This window comes from Nycticebus coucang, chromosome 20 (genome assembly GCF_027406575.1).
Source record: "Nycticebus coucang isolate mNycCou1 chromosome 20, mNycCou1.pri, whole genome shotgun sequence".
NCBI lineage: Eukaryota > Metazoa > Chordata > Mammalia > Primates > Lorisidae > Nycticebus > Nycticebus coucang.
In genome coordinates, this window is record NC_069799.1 from 15640065 (window position 1) to 15663871 (window position 23807).

Here is a 23807-nt window from a genome sequence, read left to right on the forward strand (position 1 = left end):
TGGAGGCAGTTCCATCAGAGTCCTCTTATGAACCACTTCCATGGGAGGAGGCCCCAGTTCAGCAGACTCCTTCTGAACAGCCTCCATGGGAGGACAAAGCTGCACTTGAGCACAGTTCTCCTCAACAACCTCCAGAGGAATAGGCCCCTTCTGAGGGGGCCCCATTCGAGTAGGCTCCTACTGAAGAAGCTCTATCTTAGCACACTCCATTTGAGCAGACCTCTTCTGAGCAGACTCCATCTGAGTAGGCCCCATCACAGCAGACCCCATATGAGCAGACTCCATATGAGCAGAACTCTTCTAACCAGACTCCGTCAGAGTAGACTTCATCTGAGCAGGCCCCTTCTGAGCAGGTTTCATATGAGCAGGTCCCTTCTGAGCAACCTCCATAGGAGCAGGGCTTTCTAAACAGGTTCCTTCTGAGCAGGCTTGCTGCTTATTTTACTTGACTTATATTTGAGGGATCTTCTTATACTTTTTTTCATGAAGGCATTTTGCGTCCTCCTCTCCTCCACTTTGTTGTCACTCTTTGGCACTCCTGACTACTGGATTCTCTTTCTGTTTTCTTTTTCTTCTTTGTCACAGACTCATCATTCACAGCATCACATAAGGATTGGGCTTCAGCTTCCATCTTTCTTTTGCTTTTCTTGGTTTTACAGAACTTTTCTGAATTACTGCCTATAGATTCATCCATATCTTTACTTTCTGTTGGTAATTTGCAAATTCTGGTAGTCACTTGAGTCCTTGAGATGCTACTGCAAGGCTCTTTCTTTCTTTTTTTTTTTTTTTTGAGACAGAGTTATACTTTATCACCCTAGGTAGAGAGCTGTGGCATCACAGCTCACAGCAACCTCCAAGTCCTGTGCTTAGGCAATTCTCTTGCCTCAGCCTCCTGAGTAGCTGGGACTACAGGTGCCTGCCACTACACCTGGCTATTTTTGGTTACAGTTTGCCGGAGGTCAGGTTCAAACCCTCCACCCTTGGTATATAGAGCCAGTACCCTACCCACTAAGCCACAGGTGCTGCCCAGCTTTTTTTCTTTTGAAACTACTTTTCTCTACTTTTACAGACTTCTCATTTTTTTTCCAGCCACATCTCCCTTTATTTTTGTCTGCTCTGTTTCTGCTTTTTCTTTGGTAGTATTGTAATCAGGCAAGTCAGCCTCTTGCTTTTTGGTTTTCTTTAGTTTCACTTTTGAGACATCCATTTTTTTTTTAAGGACAAGTAGGATGCTTAGATTTGAAGTGATATTGTTAGATTACACTTCCTGGAAGCTGTGTAGTCACATACAAGGCAATTGAACTGTGGGCTAACAAGGAGCTCCAAGTATATTTTGAAGTTGCTTCTGTCTTCTTTTTTGTAGTCACAGTGTGGGCAGTTAAGACGTTTACATCCATTGTGAACCTGTCTTGGATGGCGAGTTACTCCACTTTGATTAGAGGCCACATAACTGCACATTTAAATGGCTTCTCATCCGAATGAGTACTCATATGTCTAAGTACATGAATCTTCTGAGAACCTGAATAAGGACAAAGTTGACATTTATATAGGCATTCTTCTGTATGAGTTCTAAGATGCTGACCATAATTGTTTTTTCTGTCTGAAAAATAGTTGCATTTCCCATCTGTGTATACTTTCGTTGGAAAATGCTTTCTCCAGTGTTTCCTCTAGTGATACTCACTAACTGTTGTATATGTACAAATAATGCACTTGTAGACTCACTTGATATCCCCAGCTCTGATGTGGTGTTTCAGATGTACAGTACAGTGATCATATTGATTGGTATTATAGCCACAGTGGTCACAGTTAATGGGACCCTTGGAGAAACCTCCCACTTCTGAAGTGGAAGAGCCAGAGTCCCTGGCTTTTGCTTGCTTCTCTACACTTTCTTCAACAAAAATTTTTTGGCACTGTGTACTCTGATGTGATGTACAAACCGTTCTTCAGGTTCTGCTTCACACTGGCATAGCTTGCAGCAAAAGGGTTGGTCTTCCAGTTCTTGCATTTGTCCTCTGCTACTGTTTCTGAAGGAAGATCTTTATTTGACTGTAAACTTCTGGGGCAGGTGATGCCTCAAATACAGGCTGAGATTGTACAACACTGAGTTCTGAATTTCTCAGTTCCATGTTTATCAGTCCATTGTGTTCACCTTTTATTTGAGGAGACTCCTCAATTCTTTCTCCATTACTGTTTGAAATGTTGTTATCCCCAACAGTCATCAGTTCTGCCATCTGTCTTTCTTCACCCACCAGGTAATTACAGCAGCTGCCATTTACTTCCCCAGTTAAAGCCATATTTGCCAGCATGATAAGCTGAGGTGCGGCTATCTCAGCTTTGGAGAGGTTGTGTGCATCATACACGTCATTAAGCAATGCCATGCCAATGCTGCTGCTGCCAGTGAACAGCCCTTTTCCTCCAGAAGCCTGCCCCATTACCTGGTTGGCCATAACCATATTCCTCCTTCCTCGCTAAGATGAGGCGGGCCGCCGAGGGTTGCATCTCCTTCTTCAACTACATTTTTTTGTTGCTGGAGTTGCAGGGGAGGATAGAGGGAGTGTGGAAAAGTTGGGCACAGGGGCCCTGTAGGTCCAGGAAGGCCCAGAAGTGCAACTGCTGAGGGTGCTCAGAACACTGGCCCTCAGCCATCTCTGAGCTGGCTGAACAGCCATGGTCATCACCACAGCCGGGGTCTGGGACCCAGGGCCTCAGTGGTGCTTGACTTTACCTCGTGGGAACTTCACATGCTAGCACTTTATTTTGAATAATATGTCACAATGTGGTGACAGTTTATGACATTTTTAATTCAAAAGTTAAGATCCCCAACTATTCAAGATGGGCATCTTTAGGGTGGGAGCTAAATTTAAAAACAATAAGGATGAGAGACAGGTGGGAAAGACACATGGGATCTAAAACCACCAGACTGTGTCTTCTTGGCTCTAACCCAGCTGACTCCATCTTCTTCTCACTACAAGTGCTTTCAAGAGGTGTGAAAAAGCTCAGTTGCTCAGTGGGTCCTACACATAGGGTGACGGAAGAATTTTTTTAGGTCAAGATTAGGATACAAAAGTGTAAGCTAATTTTATATTAGAGAGTGGGTGGAAGCCATTAGAAAGAGCAGAGAGCAGGTCGTGAGTGAGGAGAAGATAGGAGTGGAAAGAGACAAAGCAAAAGACAAAGCTTACTATCCCAAAGAAAGCAAGGAAGAATGCCCAGTCTGAGGGCAGATGGGTGTCTGGATTTAAGCGGAGGGGGAAGTTAATGCAACTGATTTCCAGAATGTGCTGTGACTGTGAATGGTGTGTCCATTTTTTCTCAGCAAAGGTCGAAGACATTTTTTTAGGTATTTTCCATTCTAATCAGCTCATAGTTCCAGGTGGGACACTCATGAAGCACTGGAGACATAAAGGAACACATACAGAAAGACAAAATAGCTCACAAAATGTAAAGAAAAAGAATTTCCTTTTTCTTTTGATTGGTTCATTGAGTTTGTTAATGGTTTGTAAAAACAGAATCCACAGAGGTGAGGGAGCTGGAGGCAAGAGAAAGGAGGCAGGCTGAGAGATTTTAGTCCTTCCTGAAAAACCTATGAATTTATGTGTGTGTGTGTGTGTGTGTGTGTTTCAATATACAGACATGTACATATATATTTTGAGAAATGAAAATGATGTTTTCATATATTCAAAGAGGCCAAGTGCCAAGGCTCAGGTCTCTCATCCTATCTCTCTGGGAGTCTAAGGTGAGTGGATTGCTCTAGCTCAGGAGTTGGAGATCAGAATGAGCAAAAGCAAGACTCTGTCTAAGAATATAAAAATTAGGCAGTGTTGTTGGATGGAGGGGGGAGGGCTGTAGTCCCAGCTACTTCGGAGGCTGAGGCATGAGGATTGCTGGAGCCCAGGAGTTTGAGGTTGCTGTGAGCTATGACATTCCTGCACTCTAGTCTGGGACAATAGAGTGAGACACTGGCTCCAAAATAGGTATTTAAACAATGAAAATACTTATTTTGTTTTATTTTTGCATCTCCTCTCTCTTTGTAAATTTTATATTAAAATGAGGGTACAAATGATTAGTTTATGTCTTTTGTGTTTGTGTGGTCAAGTCTGTGTTCTAGACGTGCCCCTCACCTTAAAGGCGTGCCATATACTTCCTCCTTCACCCCCCAAAACAGAGCCTCAAGTGGTCCCCTGGGTAGCATGCCCTGGCAACACAGCTTATAGCAACCTCCAACTCCTGGGCTCAACCAATTCTCTTGCCTCCTCCACCCAAGTAGCTGGAACTACAAGAACCCGCCACAACCCCCGGCTATTTTTTGTTGCAGCCATCATTGTTGTTTGGTAGGCCCAGGCTGGATTCAAACCTGCCAGCTCAGATGTATGTGGCTAACGCATTAGCTACTTGAGTCACAGGGGCTGAGCCTTTTTTTTTTTTTTAAGAGAGTCTCACTTTATCTCAATCGGTAGAGTGCTGTGGCATCACAGCTGACAGCAACCTCCAACTCTTGGGCTTAGGTGATTCTCTTGCCTCAGCCTCACAAGTAGTTGGGACTACAAGTGCCCGGCACAGCACCCGGCTAGTTTTTGTTGCAGTTGTCACTGCTGTTTTGTTGGCTGGGGCTGGGTTCAAACCTGCCACCCTTGGTATATGGGGCGGGCTTTCTACCCACTGAGCAATGGGCACCGCCCTGCCACATACTTTTACATTGTGCCTCTTAGGTGAGAGCACACCAATCTCCCTCCCACCTTCCCTCTAATTGCTGTATGATTTCACTCTAAAGACTAATGATTCTTGTAATTTATAAGAATAAATTAGAGTTGGATTTTGCTTTTGTAACCTAGGAATGCAAGGCTCTGGATCATCTTCAGCCTAATTCCCTCCCATATATTTTAACACTCTACAGGAGGACTGGTTTCCCCCTGCATTTTTCAAAAGTACGGCAAGCTCATTGTAAGTGTTCCTCATTTGTTTCCTCAGCCTAAATTCTAGGTCTTGAAGTTAAATCTTAAATTTTTAGTTTCTTTCTTATTTTTCCAAATGCTAACTTTCCATCCAATTTACAATATTGATAGGGTCAAACTCTGCCCCAATAGGGTGGACCCACTTAAAGCAATGAACCCCTTACCCTCTCCTACCGATGAGCCACCTAAGAAAGGTGAATGGGTCAACCCCCTATCCTACTTCACTGGATGTCACACCTGAGAAATGTAAATGGGCCAACCCCCACCCTTACAACAGATGTCCAACCCAGGAAAGGGAATGTCCCAATCCCCACCTTTCTGACCTTTAAACACCCCCTACCTTCCACCCCCATTTGCCATTACCCAAGTGTAGATTTATCCCTGCAGGTTGGAAATCTTACCCCACCTGCACCCAAGTGGAATAAAGGCGTTTTAATTGCACAAGCTGGGCCTCCTTTTTCCTTTTACCTTGTGCCTCAGAATATTTCATATTTGGCTCCATAACCTTTCAATTATCAATTGTTTTTCTCTTTATTTCACAGTTCAAACAGGTGCAGTATTTTTATATTTGTCATTTCTTTTTTTTTTTTTTTTTTTTATAGCTAAGTGTACTTTTAGTTACCAAATATTCATTACAAAATTTTACCGGGCCAAACACAGTGGCTTACCCTTGCAATCCTAGCACTCTGGGAGACTGAGGTGGGTGGATTGCTTGAGCTCAGGAGTTCTAGACCAACCTGAGCAAGAGCAAGACCCTGTCTCTACTAAAAATAGACAAACTAGGCTCGGCGCCTGTGGCTCAAGTGGCTAAGGTGCCAGCCACATACACCTGAGCTGGGAGGTTCAAATCCAGCCCAGGCCCGCCAAACAACAATGACGGCTGCAACCAAAAAATAGACGGGCATTGTGGCCAGCGCCTGTAGTCCAGCTACTTGGGAGGCAGAGACAAGAGAATAGCTTGAGCCCAAGAGTTTGAGGCTACTCTACCCAGGGCACAGAGTGAGACTGTCTCAAAAAACAAAAAAAATTTACAAAGAGGTGGCTAACACGTAGAGAATATTTTGTAAACATTTGTAAAATTATGTATTAGGAGAGAGGTGGGACTGAGCTGGGAGGTTGAGGACTTAGATGGTACTCCCCCTCATCTCCTAGTAGGAGCCTGAGAGTCCCACAGGGCAGACAGGGTGTAAGGGTGTGAAGGACAGGTCCAACTGGTCCTGCAGCTGGTTGCTAGCTCTGCCCTACATCTGAAACCGGGGTAACTGGCTGGAGCCTCTGACCTCTCACCCAGCATGACCTTTGACCCTTTCTCACTGGTTCCCAGTGTGTCCTCTATGCCTCCCTTCCTTTAGGGACCTGATTTCCCATCTCCATATGTCCCCCTAAAGACTTCAGATCAGGAGGAGGAGCCCCAAGCACAGGAAGGTGAGTGAGAGCATGTATTGTGGCACACAAGGCAGTTTCAGGGATGAAAGGTAACTCTGCACCAAACTTCTGTTCACCCTCCTCCTCCTGCGTTGTGTGGCTTCTATAGGCGACCACTGAGCAGCACCGAAGCCTGAATCTGCAGGTCAGCAAGGTAGTAAACCAGTTCCTCCGAATTTGCTCAAGGGCGGGCAGGAGAGGGGCCCGCTCAGTTGCCTGTGTCCCACTCCAGCCCCGAGCCAAGTGGATGTGCAGGTCTGCGCGGAGGAGACGGAGGCGAGGCCCGCGTCGCTGGGAGAGGCGCTGCTGCCCTCCGCAGCCCAGGTAGGCGGGAGCGGCCCGCGGCTACTCTCAAGACCCGGAGCGGATTCCGGGCGGGGAGTGCTCCTGCTCAGGTCCGCAAGCCATGGCGACCCAGGGCTGTCGGGGGGCGGGCAGGGGAAAGAGCGGGCCCGCCTGTCACTTCTCCCCTCTCCAGACCAAAGCCAAGATCCTGGAGAATGGGCAGGATGCCCGGGGATCTGGCCCCTCCCTGGACCGCATGCTCAGCAGCAGCTCCTCGGTGTCCAGACTTAACTCCTCCACGGTGAGGGGGTGACGGAGAGTGGAGGTGGGCGCCTCGTCCCTCCATGTCCCGACATAGCCCCAGCCTCACCCCTCCTTGCCCCGGGACCCCACACTCCAGCCCCACACCCGGGGCTGAACACTCTGCGCTCCACCATCCCCGACGTGAGCCCTGCGCCAGCCCTGACTCCCGCACTCCCCCCGCCTGCAGCTGAGCGGCAGCCAGATTAGCCTGTCTGGGGAAGGCGAGACGGTCCCGGTGCGCGGCTCCGTGCAATACGCGCTGCACTACGAGCCAGGCGCCGCCGAGCTGCGGGTGCACGTGATCCAGTGCCAGGGCCTGGCCGCCGCCCGCGGGGCCGCTCTGACCCGGAAGTGCCGGGCCGGGGCTCCCCTGGGGCGGTGCCGACGTTGGGGGGCGCTAGGGAGCCACTCTCAGCCCATCACACCACTCAACTTTTCTTGCCTCAGGTTCCTCATCTTCAAAATGGGAATGACAGCGTTATTGGGAGGCGTGGGGGTTGAGCGAGATAATTCCTGTAAAACGCTTAGCACTAGGCCCCAAGGCCCAGGGCCAGGGAAAGAGCTCTTGGAGGGCCCCTCCTGACCTCGGGTCCTCACCTCCCCTGCCCCAGCTACGTCAAAAGCTACCTCTCCCGGATAAGCAGAGCAAGCGCAAGACAGCGGTGAAGAAACGGAATCTGAATCCGATCTTCAACGAGACTCTCCGGGTAAGGCCCTGACGACGCTGCAGTCCCCTTAATGAGCAGGATGCATCTTTCTGCGGGGAGGCGTGGCAAGGCCATTCTCCATTCTGCTGAGGGTCTGCAGGGAGGCTCCCCCATTAACGTGTTCTCCATTATGTAAGTCTTTAAAAGCATTTATTTTTATTTTTATTTTTATTAAACCATAGCTGTGTACATTAGTATGATTGTGGGGCACCATACACTTGGTTCATAGATCGTTTGACACATTTTCATCACATTAGTTAACATAGCTTTTATAGCATTTTCTTAGTTATTTTGCTAAGACCTTTACATTCCACATTTACTAGGATTCACATATACCCTTTTTTTTTTTTTTTTTTTTTTTTTATTGTTGGGGATTCATTGAGGGTACAATAAGCCAGTTACACTGATTGCAATTGTTAGGTAAAGTCCCTCTTGCAATCATGTCTTGCCACATATACCCTTTTTAAAAGCATTTTTTTTAAACAAGTGGAGGTCGAGCACCGTGTCTCAAGCCTGTAAGCTTAGCACTCCGGGAAGCCAATGCAGGAGGATCTCTTGGGGCCTGAGTTCAAGACCAGCCTGAGCATCATAGCTGGACTCTGTAGCTACAAAAAGTTAGAAGTTATCCTGGCCGGACGCGATGGCTCACGCCTGTAATCCTAGCACTCTAGAGGCAGAGGCGGGTGGATTGCCTGAGCTCAGGAGTTGGAGACCGGCCAGAGCCAGAGCCAGAGCCAGAACCAGACCTTGTCTTTAAAAATAGCCCCACGTTGTGATGGGTGCCTGTAGTCCCAAATACTTGGGAGGCTGAGGCAAGACAATCACTTGAGCCCAAGGGTTTGAGGTTGCTGTGAGCTGTGATGCTATGGTACTCTACCAAGGACAACAAAGTGAGACTCTGTCTCAAAAAAAAGAAAGAGAGAGAGAAGGAAGGAAGGAAAAGAAAGAAAGAAGGCAGTGCCTGTAGCTCAGTGAGTAGGGCACCGGCCCCATATACCAAGGGTGGCAAGTTCAAACCTGGCCCCAGCCAAAATGCAACGACAACAACAACAGCAACAAAAGCCGGGCATTGTGGCAGGCGCCTCTAGTCCCAGCTATACAGGAGGCTGAGGCAAGAGAATCGCCTAAGCCCAAGAGCTGGAGGTTGCTGTGAGTGCTGACACCAGGGCACTCTACCAAGGGCGACAAAGTGAGACTCTGTCTCTAAAAAAAAGGAAAGAAAGAATCCAGACCTGGTAGTGTTCATCTGTAGTCCCAGCGACTTAGGAGGATCATTTAAGCCCAGGAATTTGAGGTTACAGTGAGCTATGATGATGACGCTGCACTCCAGCTTGGGCGACAGAGTGGAAGCCCTGTCTCAAAAAAAACACTGTCATTTCTTTATGTAACAGTGGGTGATTGTTTCTTAAATTGTTTTTTTATAAGTTTTTGAACATGACTCATAAGAAGAAAGAAGAAAATAATCTTGTGACATTATGATCAAAATCTTTGTGCCCACCCCAACATGTTAGCTTTCTAATTAAAGTTCTAGCAGTTTCCTATTAGGCCAAAGTTATTTAATTTCCAAAGACATCAGAAATTTGAGTTTGAGAGAATTTATCAGCCTCTCCTAATATTTCTTTTGAAGGACAAAGTTTGGACACAGGCACTTATAAAGAATACTTTCTGTGAGTGATGTCTGTGGCTCAGTGGGTAGGGCACCAGCCCCATATGCCAAGGGTGGTGGGTTTGGGCTGGCTCCAGCCAAATTGTAACAAAAGAATAGCCAGCTATTGTGGCAGGTGCCTATAGTCTCAGCTACTCATGAGGTTAGGGCAAGAGAATCACCTAAGCCCAGGAGTTGGAGTTTGCTGTGAGCTGTAATGCCACAGCACTCTACCCAGGGCAATAAAGAAAATAAATTAAAAAAAAGAAAAGAAAAAAAACAAGAAAAAAGAAAAAAAAGAAAAGTACTTTCTGAGTTGAATTCAAAGTATTATTGATCATATACACTAACACAGACCAATATTTTACAATATTAGAAAATATATATGAACATAATCCTCACAAAATTAACCACCATTTCAGATTTGATAATGTTTCCTATACATTTTCAACAAACCAATTAAGCCTAATATGTCTTTCTCAGATTTTCAGTTGTCTTGATATATCAAAAAGACCAAATTTAGAGTTTTTATTTTGGAAGGTCTGTCAAATATCAAAGGCTTAAAACATTTATTTGTTCAAGCAAGATTACAACCCAAAAGATTCTAAAGGAAATACATAGTCAACTGGATCAAATGTAAATTCCTTCACAAATGCCCTTTTATGAACTTCATTTAACCTGCACAGACCATCTACAAAGATCAACCTTCTGGATTGCCCTGCCTATCACTTTCTGATATAACTATACTGTTTAAGGATAAAATTCACCACACAATATCATTTTCTTACACAATGCCATTTTCCTTTCCATCTAATGTCTCTCACTCTCAAAAAGCCACTTTTCACAAAGCAGGATCACAGTTTTCTGTGAAGTTAATTGTTCACTTGGCTAGACTGATAATTAGAAGGTTTAAAAGGCAAGAATCTTATAATTTGACAGACTCAGTTTCCCAAACAATTTAAATAATCAAATTATTAGATTTTACAAATGAGAGACATTTTGTGAAATATAGCCTTGATAAAGGGTTTTCCCACTCAGGGCTGGACAGGGAACCCCCAATTTTCTGGCTCAGGTGAGTTCAGAATTCAGACTTCCAGCTAGGCACAAAGATGCCTACACTGCAGAGGACTTCCTATGAGCTCTAGCAAGGTCATGAACAAAGCAGCCCATAAAGTTTTAGATGACTCCACCCTGAGTAGGGAGCACACACCCTGATCCCCTCCCTAGACAAAAACTGCAAAGACCTAATAACTTTGCCCAAGGGGTGGGAATGCATTCATTTATTTGTTAAAATGCTCATTCAGCTCATAAAGTTATTTTTTCCATCTAACAGGCACTGGCCAAATATCTGTTAGGGCCAATTATTTATCCCTAGACAAAGATCCATTCAGGAGACCTCTGACTTGTGCCTACTCCCTCTGCTGCTCTCCACTTCCTCTGTATGCCCCTTTGTCCAACAAAATCCTATTTTATCACTGATCTGCGGCCTGTGGGCTCAATTCTCAAATCCCTGAGATCAAGACTCACTGAATAAAGAAATTCCAGTAACAAAACAACAACACAGTCATCCTTTCTGATGTCTTTTCGTTTACCCCTAAGTCTTACTTGGCCACATGGCTGCCAAGGACTAGGCCTGTGTCTAAGACGGAAAGCAGAAAACCTGGAACTTCCAGTTTCTCTCAGAATAGCCAGAGGATGATGTTGGAGCATGGAAAAAGGGACCTCTAATACAATCATGTTTCCCTGTGAAGGGGGGGTACTAAACCCCGCCTATTGTTACCCATCTCTGTTGGTCTCCAAGTACTCACACACACACAATTCCAATCCTTTTCCTAACCTGTGCATCCTTGATTTCCCACTCAAACTGCCAGTTAGCAATAGGAGGCAGAATCAACTCCTGTAGGCCCTGTGAGGGGTGGTCCAACCCCACCCTCAGATTTCATCCCAGTCACACCACATCTACACGCTCTAATACAACTCTCACCAGACTGCCAGCAATCTATTGCCCTAGGGGTTGATCAGACCCCAGTTTCCACCCATATGGTGGATATCTGGTATCTATCCTACCTTGTCTTAGACGTCTCCCAGTGCAGGTACCAGTTGCTGCACACCAGTTCTTCCCAGTTTTTGACTCCTTGAAGAACTGCTGAATTGGTCCTTTCTCCATCCAGTTGAGGCATCCACATACGGAGGCCCAGTGGAATGAAAGAGCACCCAAATACCATGTTTATAAGAGGAAAGGCTTTATTTCAGCTGGCAGAGGGAAAGTCAGAAGAATTCAAAATGGCCACACTCCCCAAGTTTCTCTGTCTTCTCCTTTTCTTCCCCAGTCAAAAACTTTCTTCCCATGGTCCCTTTTCATCGATTAGTTTGAATCAAGCGAGAGAAGCTGTTCCTGTGCTGACAGGACTACAGGATTTCCCAGAAGTGGAAATTTCTAAGTCCAAGGAAGTTAAGTTTCTATAAATTCCAAAGACCTGAGTCACCATGGGGGTGGGGGGGGGGACACTGCAAGTGTATCCTTGGGGTCTTTTTGAGACGCTCTCTGCTATCCTAGAACTCACCCTTCCTGGTATCCTCTCTCAACACAGCACATTGCATGCTGTCCCAAATAATGAAGGTATGAAGGATCTTGCTGCCAATTTTCAATCACCCTTCTTGAGTAGTTATAGTCTGTGGTGTGACAAAATTTGCCACCAGAGTCGCCATACACAGGGAAAAAGGAAAATTGTATTTAAGTCTACTAATTTTTTTTTCCTAATTAAATTGACTTTATTCCACTTGGGTTCGTATCCTTGGGTTCTTCCCAGTGGGAAGAAATCTACATGTGGCCAATGGTGAAGGGTGGAGGTTAAAGGTCAGGAATTTGGGGGTTGGGACATTTTCTTTCCTAGGTTGGACATCTGTAGGAAAGGTGGGGGTTGGGTCATTTAACTTTCCCAGGTGGGACATCCCTAGGGTAGAGTAGGAGATTAAGCCATTCACCTTTTTTTTTTTTTTTTTTTAAGACCAAGTCTCACTTTGTTACTCTTGGTAGAGTGCCATGGCTTCACACCTCACAGCAATTTCAACCTCTTTGGCTCAAGTGATTCTCTTGCCTCCGCCTCCCAACTAGCTAGAACATCAGGCGCCCACCAGAATACCCAACTATTGTTCAGGGACGGAGTCTCACTCTGTCTCAAGCTGGTCTCCAACCTGTGAGCTCAGTCAATCTACCCGCCTCAGCCTCTGAAGTGCTGGGATTATAGTCATGATCCACTGGACCTGGCTATACATACTTTTATTTACAACAAAATTTACAAAATATTTATAGATTATTCTCTTTGTCTTTTCATTTCTTTCTAATATTTTGTAATCAATGTTTTGTAAAAGTATATTTAGCTACAATTTTCAATGTTTCTTATGTGTGGTGACTTTTGGGGACAACCTGTAAATTTTTACAATCTACTTTTATAGGGCAGCAATCAGGCATTTTGTCTCTGTCTTTCAATTATCCTGATATCTTCAGACCTAAAACCGATCCCAAGACTAGAGAAGGCCACAGCTGATCCTGGATGACAAATATGCATTGTGTATACCTGAGAATGTCCTCATTCCCATTTTCTGTTTCTCTAATTCTCATCAATGTACATAGGGCACTAGCTGCATCCCACCAGTGCAAGACCCAAATCAGCAGGTCCAAATTCTGAGTCCAGGTCCTTCCTCAGACACTGCTGCCTTCTTTGACCATTGGAGACTTTAAAGTGCCAGTAAACTCTGTCCTGTTTCAAGATTGTGATTGGTGGTCTCCCTTGAACCAAAGTTATTTGTTTTGTTAGAAAGTGTTGGGCAGAATGGACTCTGTGAAGTGTTTGCTTTCACTAGCTGAGTGCTGCTTTAGTCCAGAAAAAGTAACAGCAGCAATAGGGGGAATTGTTAAAGAAGCAACTGGCTAGACTCACTCAAAACCTGCAAATTTTTAACCAAAGCCAAAATTGACTATTCCCTCCTGAAACATTAAAGTCCCAATGCCAGAGTTGGAGGAAGAACAAGCAGTTTATTCAAGAGCAACGTGAGGAGATGGCTGACTAATGTTGCAAAGCGCAACCCATGCTCCTGGGCTGACCAGAAGGTGGTGGAAGGGGAAAGAAACTTGGGAAACTGTGTATGCAAGCTTTCTATGTGCATATCTCCATGTCTCATTGAAAGGTTTGTTGCCATCTGGCTCAGGCTGAAATAAGCTAAACCAACAGAGAAATGGGGGTTAACTGCTCACTATTTTCCTTCATGAGGAGTTCTGCAAAATTGATGCTATAGTGAATGGCTCAAAACCCTTCCTGCAATTTATTTTTTTATGAGGCAAAGACTCACTTAGTCACCTTCCATAGAGTAATGTGGGATCACCACTCACAGCAACCTCAGACTCCTGGACTAAGGTTATCCTTTTGCCTCATCCTCCCAAGTAGCTGGAACTACAGGCACCTGCCATAGCAATTACAGAGATAGGGTCTCACTTTGCTCAGGCTGGTCTGGTACTCCTGAGCTCAGACAATCAAATGCCTCCGTCCCGCAAGAGTTTTGGGACCACAGGCTTGAATCACCTGGCTGGCCTTTCTGATATTCTTAAGGAAGGACATAAATAGGCATTATGAAATAAAACTGATTATTTGTTTGAAGATAGAGTAACTGCTGCTATTATTGAATCAGACACTTGAAGACATACTGAGAAATACCTTGTATGCATACTAAAGCCTGAGAGGCCATGCTTGGCTAAGTGTTTCTCAGCCCAGGCTTCCAGGTAAAATTCCATGGCCAGTTTGAAGAAATACCATCATCTGTGACTCTGCCTGCCCACAGGTTCTATTAGTGTGGTTGGTGTCATCCATGTGGCCCCCTGTGACGCTAATGAAAGGCCAATGTTAAACATAAAGGTTTTCATATACATTTAAGACAGTCGAGTTTATTTATTTATTTTCCAGAAAAAGGTCAGAGGGCCCATATTCCCATTTCCATAGCAGAAATTGCTGGCAGGGAAGGGGACTGGAGGCCAAGAAATTAGAAACTCACACTTTGGTCATTATGTGGAACCTCCTTCTTCCTGACTCTTTCCCATGATAAAGAATAAGAAAGGGATACAAGAATAATATTTTTGTGGTTGGTGCCTTTTTTTTTTCTCTCTCTTTCTTTCTTTCTTTTCTTTTTTCTTTTTTCTGTTTTTCCACACCATTTTCTTGGAGGAGCTTTTGTTAATATTTTATTATTACTTTTTATATAGATAACTTTTTTATTTCTATTTTTTTCAATTTTGTTTCTCCTTTCTTCTCTTTTAACTTTTCTATGAACACCACTTTTTTTTCAATTATTTCATGATTATCACTATTTTTGTTGCAGTTGTTTTTATGTTGCTGTTGTCGTGGGTGTTGTCTGTATGTCTACCCTGTTTCCCCAAAAATAAGACAGTGTCTTATTTTAAGGAGTGCTCCCAAAGATGCGCTAGGTCTCATTTTCAGGGGACGTCTTATATTTCCTGTAAGTAGGTCTTATTTTCAGAGGATGTCTTATTTTCGAGGAAATAGGGTATGTGTCTCCGTCTGTTTCTGTATCTATGGGCTCGTGTGTCTGGTAGCCTTTGTATCTGTTTATTTGCTCATTTGCTCTCAGTGAGCTTGGTGTTATGACCTGCAACTCTAAGCTACCAGCACTTCCCTCCACTCTCACTCTGAGGTCTGGAGGCCTGCCCCCCAGGAGTCCAGATTCTTGGGTGATTTCTCGAGAGGTGTAGACAGGACCTGGACTGCAGCTGGACAGTGCTGATTCTGCAGAACAGGAGTGAGAAGATGACAGTCGGCTAAGAGGGAATCATGCCAGAGTGGCGGTACCCCGAGTTGCAGAGCAGCAGCCTTCTTTAGCAATAACAAGGCCCACTCCCAGATATGCCATAGCCACTCCTCCTGTATCCCTGGCCAACCAGATGAGGCCGGGCATCTTCTCAGATGGCAACCACAACAGAACAGGCCTGGGACTGAGTAAAGGGTTTGCCTGAGGTGGTACTGGCCTGGGTGGAACGTGGGGACTAGAAAACGCATGCGCAGAGCTGGGAAACTCCCAGGGTGGGGCTGATCCAGAGGACCACTTTACTGAGCCTAAGATGCACCCGGCCCTCAGGGGATCATCAGCCTATAGACAAAGGAGACCAAGAGGCTACAGCTGACAACTAATCGTGCTGCAAATACAAACATGCAGGAGTAAAGACAGGGCCTGAGGCACAGGTTCTGGGAACTCAAATCAGCCTCTCCTCTGGAGAGGAATTTAGCAGGGTCAGAAACAAACTCCCATAGGGTTGTTCTGTTCACCCAGTAACATAAACTAAGAGTGGGGCTGGAACTGAGTGAACACCCCTAGCCTTCATTAAGTGCCTAAGGTTGACAGGTCTCACCACCCCCTGCTGGATAAAAGCAGAGAGCAGCGGCCTGGATGAGCAGATACAGACTTCCCTGTGATTTAGGCAGGAGCAAACCTCTGGAGTATCTGCTCACTGCAGACAACTGACTGGGTGACAGCCCTGCGGGGCTAGCAGCAACTGGATGTGACAGAGCTGTAAGATGGGGAAGGAGGCATCAACCTTCCCAAACTGATCTATTTGCTGGGGGGATCCTCCTGACTCCACACAGCACTGGAGCAAGACAAATCAGAGTAGTCACCAGACCCCTGTGATCCAGTTTCCAGAGACCTCTTAAACTCTCCCACCCAAGACAGGTGCTGACTGAGACAATTGATTTGGACTTTTTGAACTGAGCCAATCGTCTGAGGGCTATTCAGGTGGTACCCTGGGTGTGTGGTTGTAGGAAGGTTTGATTTTCCTTTTCTAATTGTTGCCTGTGGTGGCCAGGGTGACTTAATTGCTGGTAATTGTTCACAGCTGAGACTTCAACCCAGAATAACTGTTTTACTAGGGTCGAAAAGAAACCAGCTGAAAACAAGACAGAACCAATTAGCCCCACCACACTAAACAGGGCCCCAGTTTCTCAAGCCACAGCACCGTACGGGTCCCCAACAAAGCTCCAGGGGAAAAATCAAAGGGGTGGAATCAGCAGAAAAACTCTGGTAACGTGAATAACCAGAATAGATCAACCCCCCCTCCCAAGGAAAGATATGGCAGATGTAATTGAAGATCCCATTCACAAACAACTGGCTGAGATGTCAGAAATTGAATTCATAATTTGGATTGCAAACAAGATTAATAGAATGGGATTAGGAATTTGAGGAGAAATTTAAAAGTTGTCTCAAGAATTTAACGAATTTAAAGACAAAACCACCAAAGACTTAGACACACTGAAGCAAGAATTTGCAGCCCTCAAAGATCTGAAAAATATAGTAGAATCCCTCAGTAACAGAGTGGAGCAAGCAGAAGAAAGAATTTCTGACATTGAAGACAAAGCCTTTGAACGCTCCCAAACTCTCAAAGAGGAAGAGAAATGGAGAGCAAAAACACATCATTCTCTCAGAGAGCTTTGGGATAATTTGATGAAGGCTAATATCCGACTCATTGGAATCCCTGAAACCAATGAAGTGGTCTTGCTTGGCACAGAAACCTTTCTTCATGAAATTATAAAAGAGAATTTTCCAGACATGCCTAGAGATTCTGAAATTCAGCTAGCAGACAGCTTCAGAACCTCAACACGAATCAACCCCAATAAAACATCCCCCAGGCATATCATAATTAACTTCACTAATGTTAATATGAAAGAGAAGATTCTGAAAGCAGCCAGATGTAAGAAAGCCATTACCTACAAAGGGAAGAATATTAGAAAGACTGCAGATCTCTCTGCTGAAACTTTTCAAGCCAGAAGAAGGTGGTCATCGACTTTTAATCTCCTAAAGTAAAATAACTTTCAACCCCAGATCTTGTATAAAGCTAAACTGAGTTTCATTTATGATGGAGAAATTAAATGCTTTAATGACATTCATAAGTTGAAGAAATTTGCCATAACCAAACCAGCTCTTCAGGATATCCTTAGACCTATCCTCCATAAGGACAAACCCAATACTCTACCTCAAAAGTAAACTCACTCAGAAACTTTTGATCAAACTCCAACTTCCACACTGGCAAAAGGATTAAAAATGTCCACTGGACTTTTGAAAAACTCGATACCCAAAATTTTACCAGACTTATCTATATTCTCCATTAATGTGAACGGCTTAAACTCTCCTCTAAAGAGGCGTAGGTTAGCTGACTGGATACAAAAATTCAGGCCAGATATTTGTTGCATACAAGAATCACATCTTAACTTAAAAGACAAATAAAGACTCAGAATGCAAGGATGGTCTTCCATATTCCAGACAAATGGTAATCAGAAAAAAGCAGGTGTTGCAATTTTATTTGCAGATACAATAGGCTTTAAACCAACAAAAGTAAGGAAGGATAAGAATGGTCGCTTCATATTTGTTAAGGGTAATACTCAATATGGTGAGATTTCAATTATTAACATCTACGAACCCAACCAGAATGCACCTCAATTTATAAGAGAAACTCTAACAGACATGAGCCACTTGATTTCCTCCAGCTCCATAATAGTCGGAGATTTCAACACTCCTTTGGCAGTGTTGGATCGATCCTCCAATAAGAAGCTGAGCAAAGAAATTTTATATTTAAACCTAACCATCCAATATTTGGGTTTAGCAGACATCTACAGAACATTTCATCCCAAGAAAAGTGAATAAACATACTTCTCATCAGCCCACAGATCTTACTCCAAAATTGATCACATCTTAGGTCACAAGACTAACCTCAGTAAATTTAAAGGGATGGAAATTATTCCTTGTATCTTCTCGGACCACCCTAGAATAAAAGTTGAGCTCAGTAACAACAGGAACCTGCATACTCATACAAAAACATAACCTTATGCTGAAGTTAAATAACCTTATGCTGAATGATAGCTGGGTCAGAAATGAGATCAAGATGGAAATTGCCAAATTTTTGGAACAAAACAACAATGAAGACACAAATTATCAGAACCTCTGGGATACAGCAAAGGCAGTCCTAAGAGGGAAATTTATAGCACTTTCTCAAGAGAATGAAAAAAGAGGAAGTTAACAACTTAATGGGACATCTCAAGCAACTGGAAAAGGAAGAACATTCCAACCCCAAACCCAGTAGAAGAAAAGAAATAACCAAAATCAGAGCAGAATTAAATGAAATTGAAAACAAAAGAATTACACAACAGATCAATAAATTAAAAAGTTGGTTTTTTGAAAAAGTCAATAAAATAGATAAAGCTTTGGCCAACATAATCAGGAAAAAAAGAGTACAATCTCTAATCTCATCATCTTTTCATCTCAACAAAGACGAAATAACAACAGACTCCTCAGAAATTAAAAAAATCCTTAATGAATATTACAAGAAACTTTATTCTCAGAAATATGAAAATCTGAAGGAAATTGACCAATACTTGGAAGCACGTCACCTTCCAAAACTTAGCCAGAATCAAGTGGAAATGTTGAACAGGCCCATATCAAGTTATGAAACAGCATCAACAATACAAGACCTCCCTAAAAAGAAAAGCCCGGGACCAGATGGTTTCACGTCAGAATTCTACCAAACTTTTACAGAGGAATTAGTACCTATACTACTCAACCTGTTCCAAAAGGTAGAAAAAGAACACAACCCAACACATTCTATGAAGCAAATATCACCTTGATACACAAACCAGGAAAAGACCCAACAAGAAAAGAAAATTATAGACCAATATCACTAATGAATATAGATGCAAAAATATTCAACAAGATCCTAACAAACAGAATTCAGCAACACATCAAACAAATTATACATCATGACCAACCGGTTTTATACCAGGGTCTCAAGGCTGATTCAATATCCGTAAATCTATAAGTATAATTCAGCACATAAACAAATTAAAAAACAAAGACCATATGACTCTCTCAATTGATGCAGAAAAAGCTTTTGATAATATCCAGCATCCCTTCATGATCAGAACACTTAAGAAAATTGGTATAGAAGGGACATGTCTTAAACTGATAGAGACCATCTACAGCAAACCCACAGCCAATATCATATTGAATGAAGTTAAATTGGAATCATTTCCACTCAGATCAGGAACCAGACAAGGCTGCCCATTGTCTTCATTGCTTTTTAACATTGTAATGGAAGTTTTAGCCACCGCAGTTAAGGAAGAAAAGGCGATCAAGGGTATCCATATAGGGTCAGAAGAGATCAAACTGTCGCTCTTCGCAGACGATATGATTGTATATCTGGAAAACACCAGAGAATATATATCCTTGTATATCAAGGAAACACTCTTAGAAGTGATCAAGGAATACAGCAGCATCTCAGGTTACAAAATCAACGTTCATAAATCGGTAGCCTTTATATATACCAACAATAGTCAAGTTGAAAAATCAGTTAAGGACTCTATTCCATTCACAGTAGTGCCAAAGAAGATGAAATATTTAGCAGTTTATCTAACAAAAGATGCGAAAGATCTCTATAAAGAGTACTATGAAATTCTAAGAAAAGAAATAGCTAAAAATGTTAACAAATGGAGGGCGGCGCCTGTGGCTCAAGGAGCACGGCGCCAGTCCCATATGCTGGAGGTGGCGGGTTCAAACCCAGCCCCAGCCAAAAAAAAAAAATGTTAAAAATGGAAAAACATACCATGCTCATGGCTGCAAAGAATCAACATTGTTAAAATGTCCATACTACACAATGCAGTATATAATTTTAACACAATCCCTATTAAAGCTCCACTGTCATACTTTAAAGATCTTGAAAAAACAATACTTCATTTTATATGGAATCAGAAAAAAGCTCAAATAGCCAAGACATTACTCAGAAATAAAAACAAAGCAGGAGGAATCATGCTACCAGACCTCAGACTATACTACAAATTAATAGTGATCAAAAGAGCATGGTACTGGCACAAAAACAGAGAAGTAGATGTCTGGAACAGAATAGAGAACCAAGAGATAAATCCAGCTCCTTACCATTATTTAATCTTTGACAAACCAATTAAAAACATTCAGGGGGGAAATATTCCCTATTTAACAAATGGTGCTGGGTAAACTGGCTGGCAACCTGCAGAAGACTGAGGTTGAAACTAGACCTACACCATTCACCATTAACTAAGATAGACTCTCACTGAATTAAAGATTTAAACTTAAGACATGAAGCTATAAAAATACTAGAAGAGAGTGCAGGGAAAACCCTTGAAGAAATCGGTCTGGGCGAGTATTTTATGAGGAGGACCCCCTGGGCAATTGAAGCAGCTTCAAAAATACACTACTGGGACCTGATCAAACTGAAAAACTTCTGCACAGCCAAGAACACAATAAGTGATACAAGCAAACAGCCCTCAGAATGGGAGATTTTTGCAGGTTATGTCTCCGACAAAGGTTTAATAACCAGAATCCACAGAGAACTCAAACGTATAAGCAAGAAAAGAACAAGTGATCCCATCGCAGGCTGGGCAAGAGATTTGAAGAGAAACTTCTCTGAAGAAGACAGGCGCAGGGCCTACAGACATATGAAAAAATGCTCATCATCTTTAATCATCAGAGAAAGGCAAATCAAAACTACTTTGAGATATCATCTAACTCCAGTAAGATTAGCCCATATCACAAAATCCCAAGACCAGAGACGCTGGCATGGATGTGGAGAAAAGAGAACACTTCTACGCTGCTGGTGGGAATGCAAATTAATACATTCCTTTTGGAAAGATATATGGAGAACACTTAGAGATCTAAAAATAGATCTGACATTCAATCCTATAATTCCTCTACTATGCATATACACAGAAGACCAAATATCACATCATAACAAATATATTTGTACCAGAATGTTTATTGCAGCCCTATTCATAATTGCTAAATCATGGAAAAAGCCCAAGTGCCCATCAATCCACAAATGGATCAATAAATTGTGGTACATGTACACCATGGAATATTATGCAGCCTTAAAGAAAGATGGAGACTTTACCTCTTTCATGTTTACGTGGATGGAGCTGAAACATATTCTTCTTAGTAAAGTATCTCAAGAATGGAAGAAAAAGTATCCAATGTACTCAGCCCTACTATGAAACTAATTTATGGCTTTCACATGAAAGCTATAACCCAGTTACAACCTAAGAATAAGGGGAAAGGGGAAAGGGAGGGGAGGGAGGAGAGAGGTGGGCAGACGGAAGGAAACCAAGGAAAGCAGGAGAAAGAAGAAGAAGTGATTGCCTCTCGTGTAACTGAGTCCAAGACCAGGGCTGTGCGCACTTTTTCTTCCGCAATATCATGTTGTTAGACTTTGCAAACCTTTAAGTCTTTACTTGTGATGTTCCTACCCAATGACTTTCTTTCAAATACTCTTTTCCCCTTTTCTTTTAATAGTCAAGAGACTTCAAAACTCCTTCTCCTCTACATATGGCAGAGTCTTCTTTCCATTCTCTCTCCATCCAGGCTCCCTATATGCCCTAAAAAATTCTTGCTTTAAGTTTTTTTCCTGAAATAGTGAAAATGTTCCATTTTTCTCTGTTGAAAATTGGAAAATGTGTATGCCCAAGATTCCCATTTTGAATGAGGTTGGGTCATTGCATAGTAGCAAAGACGGGGAATATGTAGTGTTTAGCTTTCATCTGACAGCTCTACTGGTTCTATGTAAAATAGGATGACATCCATTCACTTTTGCAGAAGATGGCATTAACTGCCTAGAGTAATTCAAATTTCTTATAGACAGAATGGGTAGAAAAAACTGCTTTCTGGGATGGTAAAGAGAGCTATTTAAAGACACAGTGAGAGATTAGAAGACATGCCAGATATCTGTAACTGGAACTTTCCCCAAACTTGGTTTTTCTCAAGTAGTTTTTATCAGATTATGATTGACTTTTTCTAGCCAGTACCGTCATAGCAGTGATGTTGTGTTTCCACTTTTGAATCAGCACCTGATACTAATTCATCCTGTTACAGTTGTTGTAACTGTTAATTTTATTCACTCAGTTATGGTGCTCTTGGATGCCTATTCCATTGTAGGGTTCAGTATATCTTCTGTATTGTTAATAAGAATTTTGGGGAGATTATTAACTAATATGAGCAAATGAAAACATTTATTGCTATAAGTAACCTTTAAATGATTCCATTTTGTGAAGACAAGTTTAAAGTCTTTTGTGAGTTAGAAAGGGAAAAAATCCTGGATAGAACTCCATATGTGGCTTAGAACCTAATCATGTAAAAGTGATTTAGAGCAGAGCTTCGTGGAGGCAGGTCTGCAGACAGTCACCTGTATATCTCAGGATTTTCCAGACTACTCTTTAAAGATGATTAACAGCCTCCAGATGGTCAAGCATTCAAACAGCTTATTTCCCCAGAATCTTGTTTTGTGGTTTAGTTTTTGATTACTTAAAGTAAGAATGACTTTAGTGAAGTGATTATCCGTTGAACTGGTTAAACCTTAGCACATAAAAATAGCTTTAGATAATGTTAATAAAATGGTTATCAGTTAATCTGGTTTATCCACAGGCCTATAAGTACCAGGCAATAAAAGGCCTTGGGCCAAGTTTTAAGTCATGTATTTATTGATTAAGTTATGTGCCTATATAAGCTTTGGTTGAAGAAATAAAGAATGCTACTTGCCATGAGAGTGTAAGTGGTCCTCGTTATTACTCAGACTATTTCATTACAGGACACATTTCTCTGCATCACTGGTCGATTGGGAGACTTCCATGCAACAATGCACCCCTTTCTTCTTAGATTCTCTTCCATGTACCTTTCTTGGGAAAGTAAAGGTTGTCATCTTTGTTTACCGGTTCAGGAAACAACTGGGGGTAAATCCAGTGTCTGCAGTTCACTGCATGTTTGACAAAATATCATCATGGGACCGAAGCATTGTCATTCCTGTTGAGCTGGTTGGAAATTTAGAAATGAAATCTTCACCCCATATCGCCTGAATAACAATCTGCATTTTTTCAAGATCTCCAGCTCTTTCTTATACACATTAACACTTTAGAGTTACCATTTATCTCATCATGACATTGTCATACAAAAAACATACACAGATTATAACGTATGATGAAAATAAGGTGCAAAATTGTACATGCTGGTATTGGTGGCCTTTTATTTCTACTATGTCCACCAAAAATGTACAATCTTTCACTGGTTTTGTGGATGCCATTCCATCCCCTTTCTTCAGTGTTAGGTAACACATGAAGGAATATAGCTCTTCCATAGTTGTTAGGTAATTGCACTCGCTTATCTAAGTCAGCAAGAGTTCCCTCCACACATTTAACTAAAAGTGAAATTCAGTTTCCTCGTGGCTTCTTCATAAATATCTTTGATTTTTAGGGAGCATTGACATTCAAGGATGTGTCTATTGAATTCTCTATGGATGCTCAGCAGCATTTGTATCAGGGTGTCATGTTAGAGACCTACAGAAACCTGGTCTTCCTGGGTGAGGATAACTTAAATACACAGTTCAGTGCTACACTAAGCAACTCACATTCTCTCTTTATTCATTGA

The 23807-nt window shown here is 42.8% G+C and overlaps 2 pseudogenes; one reads left to right on the forward strand and one right to left on the reverse strand.

The window, feature by feature from the left end:
- Positions 1–1421: 1421 nt before the first annotated feature.
- On the reverse strand, positions 1422–2447 carry LOC128572470 (RE1-silencing transcription factor-like; annotated as a pseudogene).
- Positions 2448–2473: 26 nt separating this feature from the next.
- Positions 2474–23807, forward strand: LOC128572471 (uncharacterized; annotated as a pseudogene).